We start from the raw sequence: 21,035 nt of genomic DNA, 5'->3' as shown, positions 1-21,035 counted from the left end.
GCCTTACTCCTCCACCTGCCCTCTCTGAGGTGGAGAATAAGGACACACCTAGAAGTTCCAGGGCCCCACCAACCACCTGAGGTACTAGAGTGCCTCTCCAGATGAATGAGAGCAGGTTACAGGACTCCAAAACAACACTGCAGCTTGCTTCGCCCAGCAAGCACCACCTACTGACAGGGAGGTCAATTTGCACACTCTTTTACTGCATCTACTGACTCATCATACGGGGTGTGGTCAAATCTCACACACGAACGCCATCTACTGGCTCAGAGACTAAAATGGGTGTGTCATTATCCAAATGAAAATCTAAAGGTAGGAAGCAACAGTTGGTCCAGATGGGAAGAAATCAGTGAAAGAATTTTAGAAATATGAAGAATCAAATGGAAAGCACATCCCCAAAGGGGAACACCACTTCTCTGGCAATGGACATAAACCAAATTAAGAACACTAAAATGACAGAAGAATAATTTTGAACTTGGATTGTAAGAAAACTGAATGAGATACAAGAGAAAATGGATAACCAACACAAAAAAGCCCTTAAAAACTCCAGTAATCAGTAGAAAAATTCACTAAAGAAATTGAAATATTAAAGAAAAATCAAACAGAACTGGAAATGAAAAATGTATTCAAGAAATTACAAAACACAGTGGAAAGCCTCAAGAACAGGGTAGATCAAACAAAAGAAAGAATCTCAGGGACTGAGGATAATATCTTTCAATTAAATAAGTCAGTCACAGAGATAGAGCAGAGAAATAAGAGAAAAAAGCAAAGCCTACAAAAAATGTGGGATTATGTGAAAAGGCCTAACATGAGAACTGCAGAATCCCAGAGGGTGAAGAAGAAAATATACAAGGGTTGGACAAGCTATTTGAGGAAATTTTCCCAGGCCTTGCTAAAAATCTAGATATCCAGGTATAAGAAGCTCAAATGATTCCTGGGAGATTCATCACAAACAGGAAGATACCATGACACACAGTCATCAGACTGACCAAGAGAACCACCAAAGAGGCCCTTCTATGAGCTGTAAGGCAAAAGAAGCAGATACCCTACAAAGGAAAACAATCCAAATAACGGCAGACTTCTCAACTGAGACCTTACCAGCCAGAAGAGACTAGGGCCCGATTCTCACTCTTCTCAAACAGAATAATGCCCAGCCTAGAATCATGTACCCTTCAAAACTAAATTTTATATACAAAGGAGAAATAAAGACCTTCTCAGACAAGCAAAGACTGAGAGAATTCACAAAGATAAGACCTGCCCTCCAGGAAGCACTCAAAACAGCATTACACTTGGATCAGCACAATGAACACTCATGAATGAATGTAAATTCATCCAAAAGCTAAAGGTCAAAGGACAGATACTACAATGGCTCAAGAGAGAAAGCAAAGCAACAAAGTTCAACTCAACAGGATGAACAGAAATCTACCCCACTTTTCAATAAGGAAAAGAGGGCATTTCTTCATCCTCTAACTCTAAATTTGTGTTTTAACTTTCAGCCCAGCATTGAAAGATTTTATCAGTCTATGCGACAGGCAGTATGACATGGAATCTCACAAATCTCCTGATGGTGAATTCCTAGATGCAGAACTATTTTATGGGTGGTGTTTGACTAAACAAACTCTCTCCCCTTCCTTGTTGCAGTTATCAAGAATGTCTGTAGAATGTGCTGGGTAGGCAATATTATAAAATGAAGGAGGGACTTGCCCAAATAACCAGGGCTCTATATTAGTCTCCCCTAGAAGCAGATGTCCTTTAACACTTTTTGCCCATTGATTCATGTGATTCCAAGATATAAAACCCAAAGCGGGCTACTTTCCAAGTGATGATTAGCTGAGACTCCATCTACCCTAGACAGCTGTCTTGAGCCTGGAGGACCAGATAACAATGAACCCTAGGCTTCTGCTCTGAACTTGTTTCATGTGACTTGTGTACATGGATGTTCTGTTTCCCTGGACTCATACAAATTGGTAACCATGGCACAGTGAAATTGCTTCACACTAGAACACTTAACAGAACTTGAGGCAGCTTTTAAAACACCAATTATTTCCCATCCAATTACATATCAAAAAATGTACTTATTTAATCAACAAATATTTATTGAGCACACAGTAGACATTGTGATAAAAGTTGGGAAATACAAAGATAAGAAAAGCAGGCATAACCCCATTCTTTCTGAATTCAGAGTCTACTGGATCTACAAATATACATCATATAAACATGCACATGTATTAAAATACAGTTACGAGCATACACCTATAGTTATACATACTCCTCCATGTCTATTAAAATTAATACAAAGATTACTTTCCTTCTCACAACTTCATATTTTAGCAAAAGGAAAGAAGAAAAAAATGTATATACATTGACAGAATATCTTTTTAACTGTCCTGTGAACAACAATCTATACATTTGTGCAATAAGCATTTATTATACAGATTATATTTGCCAGATACTTTGCTGAATACTGGTTATGAAGAGACAAAAAAAGACCATCCTTGGCTCAATTTGATCTCACTCTTGGGTCACACCTCACTGATAAGGAACATAAAACCTCTGAGTTTGATTATTACCCCTGACCCTATTGGTTCCCACTACCATATATATTTTTACATACTCCTCAACTGAGATCATTGGTTTTGAAGAGATAGTAACATGAAAATAAGTAAGTGCAATAAAATTCTGGGAATCTTTATAAATTTCAGCAGGGTCACAAGGGATGCTTTGAATAATTTATCTTGCAGAAGGAAGGTGTATAATACTCCTAAAATAAAAATGTAGACTTTTGAAATAAATTTTGAAAATTAGGTAAAATACTCTACCCTGTTTTCTAGGCTACTAGTAATGAAGAAGAAGCAGGAACTTTGAAAGTGCTGTCCCTGGCCAAAAAAAAAAAAAAAAAAAATGCAGGAAAGCATGTAGCACTTTCTGAGAACTTCAAGTAGTTTGGCTTGAGTAGAAAGTAGTTTGCAAAGAGGATAGATATGAGCCTGACTGCACACACAGAAACACCCACAAATGTGCACATGCACGCACATATGCACACATTTATATGATGATCTAAAGAGTGTGGGCTTTCTCCCAGGGGTGATATTTAATTGTTTGAAACTGACAAACAAATTTGTGTTTATGAAACCTTTCATGGCAGTAATGTGGTAGCTGCATTAGAAGAATGTAAAACTGCAAACTAGAATAGCAAATGATGTTTGACATAGTCCCAATGAATTATGCCGTAAGAATATCAAAGAGAGAAAACCAAAACTTTAAAAAATTCAGCAAGCTTTCTTCTTAGACAAATGTAGTAATAAAAATAATTTTATTCTCTTAGATGGAGAATTACATATGATAGTTTTCTACACCAGATTTGACATTCAGTTGATGAGGGCTTGACATGTAGAATCTGCAGACACAAGTTCTCTGATTTCTGCCTCTGCCAATGTAAAGACAGCATGTAAATGCCTTTGCCAAACATTCATTTGAACCAAACATTGCCTGTTAAACATCTCAGCTGAAAAGTCTTGTTATGCTATATTCTTATTCACAGCTTTCTAAACAAAAGGTCAATTATTTTATTTTTAAGTTGTCATATAGCAACTGCAAGAAATTTTAAGTAACTGACAACTTGTGCATAGAAAGTCAAGACTTAAAGGTATCTGCTTATACAAAGGCTAATACATATGTAAATTTGTTTGTGAATTTTGCTTAGTTTTCAAGATTCTTACTCAGACTGTTAGCTTAATCCATAGGGTAGTACAATTCTCTGGGCTGTTTCTTGCTATATTTAAAGTGTTTCTGAGACAAATACTAATTCAACATAATGATAATGATTCCAAGATGTAAGTCGACAAGAAAAAGAAGTTTGAATGGAAGAGAAAATATGGTTAAATTTCTATTAATAGTAAATTTGGATATTTAAAAATTGACAATATTTGGGCACATCTAAGACTATTACATATAAAATCAGTCTTAAAAGTGACCAAATATTTTAAAATTAATTTCTTTTGTTTCAATAATTATTAGAAAATTTTTTTAAATTCCTAATTTGGTATTACTGTCTTTTTATCTGCCTCTATACATGGGACTTGATCCCTTTCAAAAAGAATTCCTCTGAATGGATGTATAGAAACCTCATCCTAATAAACAACCAAAAAAAATGTAAGTTTATATGAGACAGATAACTAAAACTAATATTAATTTTCTTCCACCCATTATTATGGTCAATTGTTAATTAGTGAACTCATGAATTCGAACAACTTTCTTCCCCTACCACCAAATATAGTTTCTTTTCAGATTTTAGTGTCAATTCTTAACCCTTTTCTGTACCATCTCTTTTGTCAACATTGGAACTCACTTCTTTTACTTTTTTTTCCCAGCATAATATAAGGGTTAAGGTTACGTACATTGCCCTTGCCTTTCCTGCTGCCTAAAGTCAGAGCTTCAAGTGTGTCCATCCCCCAGATAGAGCACATCACAATTATTATGTATATGTATACCATCCTCTCCACCCCCTTCCACTTGCTGGACACCTGATAAATGTTTTTTTTCTTTTGATTTTTTTAACATTTTGGTTACATTTTATATCTTTGCCTTTCCCTAGCAAGGGTTAGAGATATGCCCTTCCCCTCCACACTGTTCGCCATCCTTCAGATATGGGTCTATCCCCCCAACCCCTGGATCCCTGATGAACACCACCACCCTTTGAGCACCATGGTGATAATCAGTCAGTACCAATTTGATGGTGAGTATATGTGGAGCCCATTTTTCTGATCTTGCATCACCTCACTTTGGATAATAGGCTTAAGCTCAATCCAGGATAATATAAGTGGTGCTAGCTCACTGTCATTTCTTACAATTGAGTAATATTCCCTTGTAAACATATACCAAATTTTAATAATCCACTCATGAATTGATAGGCACTTGGGTTGTTTCCACGTTCTTGTAATAGTGAATTATGCTGCCATAGACATTGGAGTGCAGATGTCTTTATAATAGAATATCTTATGCTCTTTTGGGTAAATGCCTAATAATGCAATTGCTGGGTTGAACAGCATTTCTATTTTTAGCTCTGACTTATATAATGGAACTAGGAAATGCTAAAAAGAGAAATTGTAGAAGCTGTAAACAGATAGGAAAATCTACCTTGTTCACAGATTGGTAGAACTGATATCGTTACAATGTCAATATTACCTAAAGTCATCTACAGAATTAATGCAATCCTCATCAAAGTACCACCATCATTCTTCACATATCTAAAAAGAATAATTCTTCACTTTGTATGGAACCAGAAAAAACCACGTATAGTCAAAGCAATCTTAAGTAAAAAGAACAAACTAGGAGGCATCATTTTCCTGACTTCAAGCTGTACTACAAAGCAATAATAATTAAATCAGCCTGGGACTGGCACAATAACAGAAGCATTGATATTTGGAATAGGACTGAGATTCCAGAGATGAAACCATCTGCATATGGTAACCTAATCTTTGATAAAGCAGACAACAATAAACATTGGGGAAAAGAATCTCTCTTCAATAAATGGTGCTGAGAAAACTGGATATTTACATGTAGAAGAATGAATCAGGATCCCTACATCTCATCTCTCATAAAAATCAACTCAAGATGGATAACAGACTTAAACCTAAGGCATGAAACTTTAAGAATCCTAGAAGAAAAGGTTGAGAAAACCCTTTCAGATATTGGCCTAGGCAAAGAATTGTTGAAGAAGACCACAAAAGCAATAACCACAGCAACAAAAATAAATGGAATCTGATCAAACTAAAAAGCTTCTGCTCAGCCAAAGAAACTATCATTAGAGCGAATAGACAACCTACAGAATGGGAGAAAATATTTACTCTCTACACTTCCGATAAAGGTCTGATAACAAGAATCTTTCTAGAACTGAAAAGAATTAACAAGAAAAAAATCAAACAACCCCATCAAGAAATGAGCAATGGAAATGCTCATTTCCATTGAGAAACTTTTCCAAAGAAGACAGAATAATGGCCTGCAAACATATGAAAAAATGCTCAACATCTCTAATCATTAGAGAAATGCAAATCAAAACCACAATGAGTTATTACCTAACCTCAGTGAGATTGGCCTATATCAAGAAATCCCAAAACAACAAATGCTGGCAAAATGTGGAGAGACAATTTTACACTGCTGGAGGAACACTTTTACACTGCTGGTGGGACTGCAAATTAGTGCAACCTTGTGGAAAAGAATTTGGAGATACCTCGCTGCTTTTTCTTAATCTTCATTACTCGATGCCTCCATTCTCACATGTTAAAAGTATACAATTACAATAAATAACATTTCTTTTATAAACATATTCCTTGATCAGCCTTGCCAATTCAGTCCATGAAAACAAAGAATTTCATTCAAAGTTGGAATAGAACTCTACAATTTATTTAATCTATTCACTTTTTTAATGCTAGCATCCCATTTACAAGCCATAAACTCACTCGGGGAATTATTTGGCTTTCTTTTTTCTTTTAACCACTAATGATAATGGCCTCAGTATTTTCCTCAAGCTAGTCAATTCCACCTTAGAATACTGTTAGAAAGTTTTACTTATATCAAAATGAAATTGTTCTTCCTACATCTTATATACTGTGTAAGTCTACTGGTATGCCATTAAAAATATCATGGCCTGGATGGCTTTAAACAACAGAAGTTTATTTTCTCACTGTTCTGGCAGCTGTAAGTCCCATTTTAAGGTGCTGGCCAGGCAGGATTCATTCTGAGGCCTCTTCTCTTGGTTTGCAGGTGCCCCACATCTCCCTGTGTATGCAAATGACCTCTCCCTTGTGTAGGAGAGCAGAGAGAGAGAAAGTGAGAGAGCGAAAGAGAGGTCTCTGGTATCTTTTAAGGACATTTATCCTGTTGAATCAAGTCCCCACATTTAAGACTTCATTTAATCTTAATTATTTCCTTACTCAAAATACAGTCACATTGAGTGTTATAGCTTCAACATAAATTTGGGGAAGACAAAAACATTCAGTACATACCATATATCAATTTAATCCACTGGGGCTATGTGGGAAAGTCTATTTCTGAGACACTATAAAAGTACCACACATTGATTATTTGAAACATCTTATCAGATATTCATTGGCTCTTATATATGTCCCAGTAGCCAGAATTATTCTTTTTTAATTTATTTTTAATTGTCAAAAAATTGTACATTTTCCAGGGGTACATAGTGCTATTTCAATACATATAATATATGGTGATCAAGTCAGAGTAATTATATCCATCATCTCAAGCATTTATTATTTTTCTGTGTTGGGAGCATTCAATATCCTCTTTCTAGATATTTGAAACTATATAATATATTGTTATTCACTATAGTCATCTTATATTGCCATAGAACACTAGAACTTATTCCTATCTAGTTGTCATCTTATATCTTTTAACAAATATCTCCTTATCTCTCCCTTTTCCCCTCCCTTTCCCAGGCTCTAGTATCCTGTTCTATATTTTACTTCTATGTAATCAACTTTTTTAGCTTCCATATGTGAGCAAGAACATGCAATGTTTAACATTCTGTTCCTGGCTTATTTCACTTACCATTATGTCCTCCATTGTAATTGTTCGTGCCAGGACAGCTCCATTGGTATATTTTCTTCAGGATCAGTTATTAATTCATGTTTCATTTCCATTGAGGATCTATGAAAAGTTCTGAACTGATTCTCTGGCCCTTTCACCCCCAAGAATAAGTAAGTACAGTATAACAGAAACATGGTAGTGGATTTCCCCCAGACACCATTTTTATTAAAAAAATAAAATTTTTCATGGAAAGTAATCTAAAAGAAGACTCCTCCTACACTGTACAGAAGATTAAGGTGCCATGTCTGTGGAATATCAATGAGGAAAGGATGAAAATGTTCCTTTAAGAAGCTGTTTTCTTCCATCACAAAATTGGTGGCTGGCAGTCTGGCATCTTAGTTTACATCCTGGACATTAAACCTGGGCTATAAATATACCTAATGGGGTTTTCAATAGTTTTGTTTATCTCCCTGAGGACAGAAGAAGCCTGCTGCTTAGAAATGTCAGATCTTAAACCTTGTTTCTGTGAGTTGTTTTTATTTATGTTCCATCTTGTGTTTCTCTGAAGCACACACAAAAGTCAACTTCAAAGAGCTATTTGTCATATTTGAAATTCTTAAGTAGTTAAGCTTTAGTTTGAAGAACCACCTGGAAAATTATAGATAGGCAGTACATCCAGCACATTAAACCCAGAATATGAATGTCTAACATTTTTCCAGCACAATTTTATATTCCGGAAAACCAAGCATGCCTGGCATAATGTAACATCATAAATAAAATATTGTATTATATAACATTACAAAATGTACTTTATTCATGTTCTACTGTGATTTTGTTTGTGCCTACCATTGTATTATTCTTAATACCTACAGAAATTGTGTCACATGCCATAGTTCACAACTTATGTTTTCATATACAGAGATTCTAGTCGATGAGTAAAATTAGTACTGGATTTCACACAATAACACATGTGGTTTGCTCATGCACAAATTATTAAAGCCAGGATTTTTTCTTTTAATCCAATGTCCTCGTTTGTATTCTTAGATTGTAACAAGCATTAATATCACTGATTCATCCTGTCTGTAAGAGTCTTTTAGCTCAGACACAGTCATAGAATATTAAAGTTATAAGCGTTCTGGAGTTAATCTCTCTCAAATACCAAATTTTGCAGTGATGCCTTAGGAAATGAGGTCAGGAAGCTGGTGAGTAGTAAAGACAAAGCATGAACATAGCATTTCCATCTCTTAATACTATATCTTGCATTGGACTCCAGTTCAAAATATCTGATTGCCATTATACTAGTCACTTATCTCTATCTAACATATTATTAAGTTTTTTATTGCTTATTATTATGGTCTGTATCCTCTATTTTACAATGTAAGGTCAATAAAGTAGTGCCATTTACATATATTTTTTACTGACATATTATTACATGCGCCTAGCATGTGCTCAATAAATATTTAATGTACAAATGATTGCCTAAAGTATTCAAAATTATAGGATCATTAATTTTTTTTATCCCATATGCATTTATTTGGTAACTACTGTGCTTCAAATGCTGTCCTACACACTTAATTTAAAATAATAAACTATTACTTTGTCCGTTGTCTATTCTACTAAAAGATTTTTTTTTCTCTGATGAAATACATTCATACTTAAGGACCATAATCTTTTTTTCAAATATGTTTTGCTTTTAACAGTTTTGTTGTTTCCTATTTTAGTTTGTATATTTTATGTAGATATATTTATCTTTTATAAAATGTCTCTTTTAAGGATTTTTTCAGTTAATATTGTTAAATAAAACTGTGCTGCCTTAATCCCAATAATAATAAATATTTGTTTACATTCTTCTCTGATATATATGTGTATATATATAAATAATATGTAGTATATAATATATATTTAAAATATTTCAAAATCTCTATTTCATCTATCTTTAATGAATCTTAATGCTTAATGCATTGTGTTAGGCTGAGATTTAATTTAAATTTTCCACCAAAGGTAATCAGTTTATTAAAAATATATGCCTTTGTCTTACTGGTTTGAAATTCTGTTATCAAAACCTCAATTTTCATAATATTTGGAGGGATTGTTAGTCTTTGCATTTTCTCTTTTAATTCAAGACTATGCTATTCTAAACCTGGGCAAGTGCCACACTTCTCTTTATTATAGGTTTGGAGCACAGGGTTTTCCTGTCTATTTGTATGTTTTTCAAGATATTTTCAAGATGTTCAATATTAACCTCTCACATTTACATGTGGTGATTTTGTTATATTATTTACCTTAACCAAGAAGCGATTTGGTTTGTTCAGCAGTTTATTTTCCTTTTTCTGTTGTGCATGATCTTTAGAATTAAGTATAACTAGGTATGAATATTGGTCTTACCACCTCTAGTTTATCCCTCCACACCAGTTATTTCAACACTATGTATCTCAATTTCCTCACTTTCAAATGAAAATAACAGAATGATCTACTTTGTAGAGTTATAATAAATAAAAATTACCTAAAACACAAAAACACTTATCATGGTACCTGGCACATGACAAATGATTGAAAGTTTTCTTTTGTTGATTTGATTGGTATTGGTACCACCCTGGATACTAGTGCATAATCCAAGCAACTATATTGCTGGGTCAGTCTAGTAGACAGCAATAAACTTATTACATATTTGTAGATTTCAAATGAGTTTCACCTCAATAAGAGTGATATTAATGTCAAATAGCACCAGGGAGATTTTTTTAAATTACTGACCATTCATTTCTAGAAAGAAGAAAAATCTAAAATTATTTTAATCATCCTAGACACACCTAAAACTATTGTGCCACTGTGTCATCAATACACTTTTACTAAATTATGCTGTCATAAAAAATAATCCCCATATCTTAGTGATTTATAACAATAAATGTTTATGTTTTGCTTATGTCACATGTCAGTTCTAGGTTGACTAAAGTCTTTCTCTGTGTGATTTCTTACTCATCTGAAAAAAGCAGCCCCTATTTGGGCCATCCATTTGTTATGACAAATAGAAAAAAGAAATAGTAAAATGCACAATGGTTATTAAAAGCTTTCATGAATAAGAGTCACATGATGATTTTTCTCACATTCTATTGACCAAACAAATTACATAATCAATTCTGATATCAGTGGGGTGGAGGAGTATAATTTGATAAAACAAAGATGGGATAAATAATTCAGAAAATTAGTAACCTATTACTGTCATTGTTTTATAAATTGCCTAAATAAGTCACCACTTCAGTGTAATGTAATGTCAAAGAAAATCAAAGTGTCTACTCAAAAATTGAAAATAATGCAAACTCATACAACCTCTATGGAAAATAATATAGAGATATCTCAAAGAGATAAAAGTAGAACTACCATTTGATACAGCAATCCCATTACTGGGCATCTACCCAAAGGAAAAAAAGACATTCTATAAAAAAGATATCTGAACTCAAATGTTTATAGCAGCATGATTCACAATTGCAAAGATGTGGAAACAGCCCAGGTGTCCATCAATTCATGAGTGGATTAATAAAATGTGATATGTGTATACCAAGTACTACTCTGCCACTAAAAATGCTTGTGATCTAGCACTTCTTGTATTATCCTGGATAGAGCTGGAGCCCATTCTACTAAGTGAAGTATCACAAGAATGGAAAAACAAGCACCACATGTACTCACCATCAAATTGGTATTAACTTGATCAACACTTATGTGATCATATAATGATCAACATTATATGATCAACACTTATGTGCACATATAATAGTAACATTCATCCGGTGTCAGGCAGATGGGAAAGAGAAGAGGTGATGGGTATATACACACCTAATAAGTGTGGTGTGCACCGTCTGGGATGGACACACTTGAAGCTTTGACTCAGGTGGGGCAAAGGCAATATACATAATCTAAACATTTGTACTCCTGTAATATGCTGAAATATAAAACAAAAAATAAAAGAAAACTAACAGAAATAGAGCTCAACCCAGAGAGATTGTTTTCTGAACCAAAAATATCTAAGTATTTTAGTTCGTTCACATTGCTATAACAAAATACCATAAATCGGGTAGCATATAAACAACATCAAATTATTTTTTCTAGCCTCCAGTTGTGGAGGCTAGAAGTCCAAGGGCAGGGTGCCAGCATGATTAGATTCTGGTGAGGGCTTTCTTCCAGACTACAGACTGCTGACTTCTCTTTGTATCCTCACATAGCACAAAAAGAGCAAGCCAGATCTCTGGCCTCGTCTTATAAGGGTACTAATTCCATTCATGAGGACTCCACCTTCAAGACCTAATTACCTTCTAAAGGCCACACCTCCATCACTTGGGGAATTACATTTCAACATGTGAATTTTGGAGAGACACAAATATTCAGTATGTAACGCTAAGGAAAATTCATTTTTGTGTTCTCATCAGAGATATTGATAAGGTACCTACATGGGTAGGCTTTGAGTAATTAAAATATAAATATAGATTAGATAGAAAAAAATCCACAAGTACATACTGAAATTGAAATGTTATATTTGGTATGTAAATTTTATTTTTATTTTCACTTTTTTTGTGTGTTCTTCTCCGTTTTCTTCCCCTAAACACATGTAATATTCCTTTGTAGTAATTGTGACAAATTGCATTTTTCAGGTATTTTTAAATTTTCAGTCCTAAACTTACCCATAATCAAATGCCTAAACTATAGACTTCTTGAGCCAAAAGATATAAATTTGGAACAAAGCCTTGAATAAGGTCATGCAACAAAGGCTGAAGTAAAGAAAAAAATCTGTATATTAAATGTTTGCAAGTCATAAAGAGTTATGAAGTCTTACCTAAACACTTTAAGTAAAAATTCAGTTGTTGGTTGTGTCACTTCACACTCAATGGACTTACAGTGATATTTTTTATTTGATTGTTAGATAATATCTTCGATTGCAGAAAGTCAAATTGTACCAATAACAGCATGTTCATGCTGTTGCACAATTATTTTCATTTGTCCAGGTATAATCTCAATGTCAAATTTCATCATGACTACATTTTTATATCAACCCTATTTCTATTTATTTATATACCATAAGTAAATGCACTTTTTAATGCACTTTTTAAAAATAAAATTTAGAATTTAAATCACCAATGAAATTTGGAATAAATTATTTTAGGCCAAACTTCTAAATTAGGATGTCTAGATGGATAACGCATTCTAAATTGTACTGCTATAATGTAATGAATCTATACATACAAGACACAGTATCACTGCAAAGGATACAGACTGGCAATTCCTTAAATTTATATTAATATATTTTGAGATATTGAAAGCTTAAAAATATTGAAGGAATTGTTAATATTTTGGTGCATTTGTATTCCTACTTGTTGCTACTTGAAGCCTGAATATTGTCGCATAAATGTTGCCCAGAATTCATCATGGTTGTTTGGGGAGAGATTATATGGCACAGCTGGCAGTAAACTTCCCAGCTAATATTTTTAGGCTCTTGCAACCCCACAACTCACATCATTTTCATTCTAAGTTATTAAGTTCAACACTGCAAAGGATTAAACTAATGATAAAATCTCTCACTACCATTTAATTTAAATGTGAATAATTAAATTTGAAAAATAAAGGCTTATCTTGCAATTTTCATGTCAAATGAGATTGGGGCTCTGGAAGATGACAAGAAACACACTTAATTTCAAGGTATAATACATTCATATGCTAATTCTATGAAGTAATTTTTCATTCCCATAGTTTACCAAACATAACATGATACATTCTATAAAATGCAATTTAAATAAGTCCTATCATCACAATTGTTTAATACAAGAATACTTTTATATTTTAATTTAGAAATATTTTTTCAAGATATATGAAATATTGAATTGTTAGGATAGCACAGAAAGCTTATAAAATATGACTCTCATTGATGGAAGTAATGGGAAACAAATGTTTACCTGCCCCGACGCCCCATTTGAGAAATATTCTTTGCCACCCTGTGAATGTTGGACTCGGTTTTGTGACTTGCTTTGATTAAGTGGAATGTGAGAGGGCATGATATATTTTCAAGTCTGGGTGCTAGCTGGCTATGGTTTAGGCTCTTGTCCACTGTCTTCTGCAGTAAGAAAAGCATGTACCATGTAGCTGTTGACTTTTCTGTCCAGGTGGATAAATGAGGGCATGTGGAACAGACAACAACCAAAACTTCAGCCTAAAGCAGGCTTCTTTAGATGATCTGCAGGTCTTGGAAAGAAAAATTAATATATGTTGTTTTAATTCATTGAAATTTTGAGAGCAATATTATCTCAGCAAAAATTGATTAAAAGAATATCACACAACAAAAACTACAGCATCTTTGCTGTTGTACTCTTCACTATCACAGATAGTGATCTTGTACTCATCACTGTTGTACTCATCACTATCACAGAACACTGACTATACTATAAAATGTTATTGAAAACTGTTATGGTCTATGTGTTTATAATAAGGTTATATGAAAATTACAATACAGTTTTTATCATAAAATTGCCAATCAACCTATATTTTATTTATTTAAAGCTTAGCTACAAAAAAAGTGAATCAACTTATTTAATGCTGATTCAGTAAATACTCATCAAATACTTATCAAGTGATCATTTATAGTTCTACAGTTTAGTTTCTGGTGAATTTCAACAAACAAAAGAAAGAAAGAGAAGAGAGAGAGAGCTATAATATGTTCCATTCCAGGTACCAAATTATTATCTTTGTTCTCCTATTATTATAATTGGAACATTGGCATTATTATTAGAACTTTGATAGGTATTGTAGGCATTTAAATAAGACCATGAGGAAATTCTGTTATAGTCCTGGACTAAGTATTTGATGAATAAGCAAATATGATATTCAGTAACCTTCACGAGATCTCTTTATCTGCATAAATATGTCCTAATCTCTACCTGGTAATTCAAGGTCCCCAGAGTTCAGATTAAACTTTTACAATTCAAAAAGCATTGCAACAAGTTGTTTTTTTTATTTTCTCCTACGCATAAATTCTTTATAATATTTGACCTCATGCAATTTTCTTCATGTTCCTCTTGCACAAATTGAGCCAATGCTAAAATTGTTACCGTAATTGTCCAAACTATTTTGTAAACTTCAGCAGCTCTAAGTGGGTTAGAGAGAATCACATTTTACTTGTTTATTTTATGAAAATAAAATGCACATCTTATGACTCCATGTAGTGCTTTTAACTAATACAACTATCATAGAAAGTTATGTAGTTTTGTTTTTACTTTTCTGTTGGCTCCAAGGAAAGTGAAGTGCTTTACTCTATGTTCTTTATATACTCCCCAGTTGTACTTTAAGTAGATTTAGTTACTTTAGTTCTAGTCCTATTCTTATGGGATGTTCTTCAGAAAATAGCATAAACTTGGAGTAAAACATAATAATAAAAACTGGCCCAACCTACAATCCATGGCAGCATGACTGCATAGAACAAGTTGTTATTAAACTAGCTTGACTGCTTCTGGTGACTTCTATTTTCAGTGAGCTCTAATATTTAATATTTAGCTCTCCCTCATAAAATAAATCAAAATCCATCTCCCTGGAATATCTGCCCATTGACCATAGAGTTTACAATCTGAATCAACCCAAAATTAATTTTTCTATGTAATGGAATTTCAGTCATTTGAGGTTCTTTATCATGTTTCTAAGCTAAAGTTCTTAAGTTCCTCCTCTATTTTCATTATGAGCCATTATATCTTAAGTCCTTTCCTGCTGATTAACCTCCTAGTTGTTGTTAAGTTTGTCAAAGTTGTCCACAATGTAGGATGCTCTTAACTAAATGGAGTACTTAGAATGTAGTGAAACTGTTATCTTCATCTATCAAAAAATATATCTCAGAAGATTGGAGGAGAGGAAAAATGGCAGAGTAAAGGTAACCCCTCAGATTCCTGCTCGCAGAGAAAGAGACACAGATCTTGGTCTCCTACACACAAGTGGATCTGTCTCCCACAAGAATAGCATTGTGAATTGGCAGAGGTCCAGCACAGGACTTTCAAAAATGGAAAAAACAAGGTGATCAGGAGATAAGATCACGGTCTCTGGAGAGTGCAAAACAAACAATAGGGCATAGAGTGTGGGAAGCCACCCACTCACTGGGCCAGGGTGTGAAGTGGGATCTGACCCACAGGAGAACTTCTTGCTTCTTCATTGACCTCCACACCCACCCAGCCAGGGACCTGCCTGAAGTTGGTGCAAAATTGGGGCAGGAGTAGTGGGTGCTGTAGAGACTGGTCATTAGCAGAAAGCATCATCCTAGGATGGCACCAAGTAAGGAAGAAACCAATCTGAGCTGATAGGGGAGGCAGTTAGATATCTTGCCTCTGGTAACCAGTGGGACCACTCCTACAGAGGTGTTCACCAAGTTGGGGACTCTAAGCTGGAACTGCCTTGGGCAAATAGGCCCACGCAGGGTGGGTCAGTTAGAGCAAGAGCTATAGCTGAACAGGTGTGAGTCAGTGGAAAGGTGGCATAGAGGAGGCAACAGGGTGTCCTGATGAGCCAGCTCCCCAATCCAGCACCTGCCACCTCCTGAACAGTTGTGCCCAGTGCTGGTACTCTGCGAGTGGGCAGGCAGTAACCATTGTGGGGGTCCACAGCCCAGCTGCCATGGTGTGATCCGGTGTGGTGGGCAGACCCCTCTCCCAGCCCAGAGACTCTCCTGACAAATTCCACCCTTACACAATCTACCATCAACTAGCCAGGCCTGGCTCCATCGATGGACTCTGAACTCTGGTACTAAGGAGGCTAAACTCAAGGAGAGTTACAGCCACTGAGTCACTGGAGTGCAGGGCAGACTAGAGAGCTACCTCCTCTCCTTAGCCTTCATCTTTTGTGCACCAAAAGCGGTAAGCTCCACCCCTAGAGGCAGGGTGAGACAAGAAAAGTCCCCTGATCTAGGGTGAATCTGCTGGGTCTTGGCACAGATCAACAGCTGACAGCCAAATGACTTTGCTATGCAGACGGGGGCTGGATTTCCTCCCCCGGTCAGTGGCCAACAGTCAGGGCCATGGTCAAGGAATAAATCACCTGCAAGTGGCCACAATAGTCTCCACAAGTAATCCCTCCTATCAGGGGTAGCCTCACAAGTGTGGTGGAAGAGCTCCCCCCAGTGGCAGATCAAGAAACCATAGAAGGGAGGACACCCAGGTTGCCTTCTTTATATACCACCCACAGAAATAGTGTATACACAGCGTCTGTTATGTATCATACAAAAAAACAACAGCTAATCCAGATGGGAAGGGCTCAGCAAAAGAATTCTGGAACTATGAAGAATCAAACTGAAAACACTCTTCCAAAGAGATACACCAGCTCTCAAGCAATGGATATTAACCAAACCCAAAACACTAAAATGACAGAAGAAGAATTTCAAAATTGGATTGTAAGAAAGCTCAATGATATGCAAGAAAAAATGGATAACCAACACTAATAAACCACACAAAAAAATCCAGGACATGGAACAAAAATTCATTAAGGAAATCGAGATCTTAAAGAAAAATCAATCCGATCTCCTGGAAATGAAGAATTTATTCAGGGAACTACAAAACACAGTGGAAAGCCTCAGAAATAGGGTGGACCAAACAGAAGAAAGAATCTCAGAGATTGAAGATAACACCTTCAAATCAGTTAATCACAGAGATAGAGCAGAAAAATAAGAGACTTGAGCAAAGCTTGCAAGAATTATGAGATTTTATGAAGAAATATAACCTGAGGTTGTTCTGGATTCTAGAAGGGGAGGAAGAAATATCACAATTGTTGATAAGCTATTTGAAGACATAATTGAGGAAAATTTCCCAGGTCTTGCTAATAAGCTAGACATGCAAGTACAGGAAGCTCAAAGGACCCCTGGGAGATACAACATAAACAGGAAGAAACCACTACACATAGTCATCAGAATTACCAAAATATCAACAGAAGAGACCCTTCTACAAGCTGTAAGGTAAAAGAAGCAAGTTACATACAAAGAAAAGCCAATTCGAGTAACGCCAAACTTCTCAACTGAAATCTTACAAGCAAGGAGAGAATGGAGCCCCATTCTCACTCTTCTGAAACAGAATAATGCCCAGCCTAGAATCCTGTACCCTGCAAAACTAAGTTTTATGTATGAAGGAGAAATAAAGACATTCTCAGATAAGCAAAGACTGAGGAAATTCACCACGACAAGACCAGCCCTACAAGAAGTACTTAAAACAGTGTTACACACATATCAGCATAATAAATACTCATGAACGTAAAAACACTCAAAAGCTAAAGATTAAAGGCCAGAGATCACAATGGCTTAAGAGAGAAAACAAAGCAACAATGTCCAATCCAACAGAATCAACAGTAATCTGCCCCACCTATCAGTTCTCTCAATAAATGTGGATGGCTTAAACTTCTCACTCAAGAGACATAGGTTGGCTGAATGGATAAAAAAAGTACAAACCAAGTATCTACTGACTTCGGGAAACACATTTAAACTGCAAGGATGCATATAGACTAAAAGTAAAGGTGTGGAGATCAGTATTTCAAGCAAATGGAAGCCAAAAGAAGGCTGGTGTGGCAGTTCTGATTTCAGATAGCTTAGTTTTTAAACCAACAAAAGTAGTGAAAGACAAAGATGGTCATTATATAATGGTACAGTTCAACAAGAAGACATAACAATTTTAAATATATATGCACCCAACTTATGTGCACCCAGATTCATGAAGCAAACCTTACTGGTTGTAAGCAAATTGATAAACAGCAACCCCATAATAGCCAGAGATTCAGCACCCTACTGACTGCACAGGACAGATCCTCCAAATAGAAAATTAATAAAGAAATAATGGACTTAAACAAAACTATAGAATAATTGGGTCTGACTGACATTTACAGGACATTCTACCCCAAATCCACTGAATATACGTTCTTCTCATCAACTCACAGGACATTATCTAAGATTGACCATAACTTAGGACACAAAGCAAGTCTCAAAAAATTTAAAAAAATAGAAATCACACCATGTGTCTTCTCATATCACAATGGAATAAAAGTATAAATCAACCCTAACAGAAACTCACATTTCTACACAAAAATGTGGAAATTAAACAACCTTCTGCTAAACGATTACTTCATAAATGAAGAAATCAAGATGGAAATAAAAAAATTCTTTGAACTTAATGACAATGGAGAGACAAGTTATCAAATCCTCTGGAACACAGCTAAAGTAGTACTGAGAGGAAAGTTTATTTCCATAAATAACTATATCCAAAAGTCAGAAACATCACAAATAGACAATCTAATGAAATGACTCAAACAGCTGGAAAAAGAAGAGCAGACCAACCCCAAATCCAGCAGAAGAGATGAAATTAAGATCAAATCAGCACTAAATAAAATTGACAACAGGGAACTATACAGAATATTAATAAAACAAAAAGTTGGTTCTTCGAAAAAATTAACAAAATTGACATGCCTTTGCCTAGACTAATGAAAATCAGAAAAGAAAAATCTCTAATAAGCTCCATTAGGAACAAAAAGGAGATATCACAACCAATCCCACAGAAATACAAGATAAAATCTATGAATACTACAAAAACCTTTATGCACACATTCTGGGAAATGAGGAGGAAATGGACAAATTTCTAGAAATACACAGCCAACCTAGGGTCAACCAGGAAGAAATAGAATTCTTGAACAGACCAGTATCAAGAGCTGAAATAGAAACAGCAATTAAAAACCTTCCTAAAAAGAAAAGTCCCGGCCCAGATGGTTTTCCACCCAAATTTTACCAGACTTACAAAGAAGAACTGATGCCTATTCTGCAGAAAGTATTACTCTACATTGAAAAGAATGAGATCCTTTCAGAGCCATTTTACTAAGCCAATATCACTATGATCCCCAAAGCAGGAAAAAAATGCAACAAAGAAAGAAAACTACAGACCAATACCACTTATGAATATAGATGCAAAAAATTTCAACAAAATCCTAGCTAATTGAATCCAGATGATTATCAAGAAAATAATCCATCACAACCAAGATGGTTTCATCCCAGGGATGCAGGGATGGTTCAACATATGCAACTCTATAAATATAATTCATCACATAAACAGAAGCAAAAACAAAGACCATATGATTCTTTCAATAGATGCACAAAAATCTATTGACAAAATTCAACACCCTTTCATGATAAGAACACTTAATAAAATAGGCATAGGAGGAACACACCCCAAAATGATACAAGCCATATATGTCAGACCCAAAGCCAACATCATATTGAATTGGGAAAAATTGAAAGCATTCCCACTTAGAACTGGAACAAGGCAAGGTTGCCCACTATCTCCACTTCTATTCAACATAGTGCTGGAAGTCCTAGCTATAGCAATCAGACATGAAAGTGGACTTAAAGGTATCCAAATATTGGCAGAAGAGATCAAACTTTCACTGTTTGCTGATGATATGATATTATATTTAGAAAATCCCAAGGATTCAACCAAGAGACTCCTGGAATTGATAAATGAATTTAGTAAAATCTCAGGATACAAAATCAATACATACAAATAAGAGGCTTTCCTATACACCAATAACAATCAAATTGAGAACCAAATCAAAGGCTTAATTCCCTTCACAATAGCAACAAAGAAAATAAAGTACCTAGGTATATACTTAACTAAAGAAGTAAAAGACCTTTATAGGGAGAACTATGAAACGCTGAGGAAGGAACTTACAGAGGACATAAACAGATGGAAATCCATACCATGCTCATGGGTTGGCAGACTCAACATTGTTAAAATGTCTATACTACCCAAACTTATCTATAGATTCCATGCAATCCCTATTAAAATCCCAACATCATTTTTCACAGATATAGAAAAAATAATTTTATGCTTCATACTGGAACCAGAGAAGACCCCATATATCAAAAGCAATTATAGGCAATAAAAACAAAATGGGAGATATCAATATGTCAGATTTCAAACTATACTACAAACCTGTAGTAATTAAATCAGTTTGAAATTGGCACAAAAATAGGAATATTAACCAGTGGAACAGAACTGAGAACCCAGATATAAAATCATCCTCATATAGCCATCTAATCTTCGACAAAGCAGACAAAAATATTCACTGGGGAAAAGAATCCTTATTCAATAAATGGTGCTGGGAAAACTGGATAGCCACTTGTAGAAGGCTGAAGCAGGATCCACACCTTTCACCTCTCACAAAAATCAACACACGCTGGGTAACAGACTTAAACCTAAGGTATGAAACTATTAGAATTCTAGAGGAAAATGTTGGAAACATTTCCTAGATATTAGCCTAGGCAAAGAATTTATGAAGAAGACCCCAAAGGCAATCACAGCAGCAACAAAAATAAATAAATAAATAGGACCTGATCAAACTAAAATGCTTCTTCACAGCCAAAGAAACAGTCATGAGAGCAAACAGACAACCTACAGACTGGGAGTAAATTTTCACATCCTTCACATCTTATAAGGGGCTGATAACTGGAATCT

The sequence above is a fragment of the Microcebus murinus genome, chromosome 3 (assembly GCF_040939455.1).
Source record: "Microcebus murinus isolate Inina chromosome 3, M.murinus_Inina_mat1.0, whole genome shotgun sequence".
Lineage (NCBI taxonomy): Eukaryota > Metazoa > Chordata > Mammalia > Primates > Cheirogaleidae > Microcebus > Microcebus murinus.
This window is presented reverse-complemented; position numbering follows the sequence as displayed.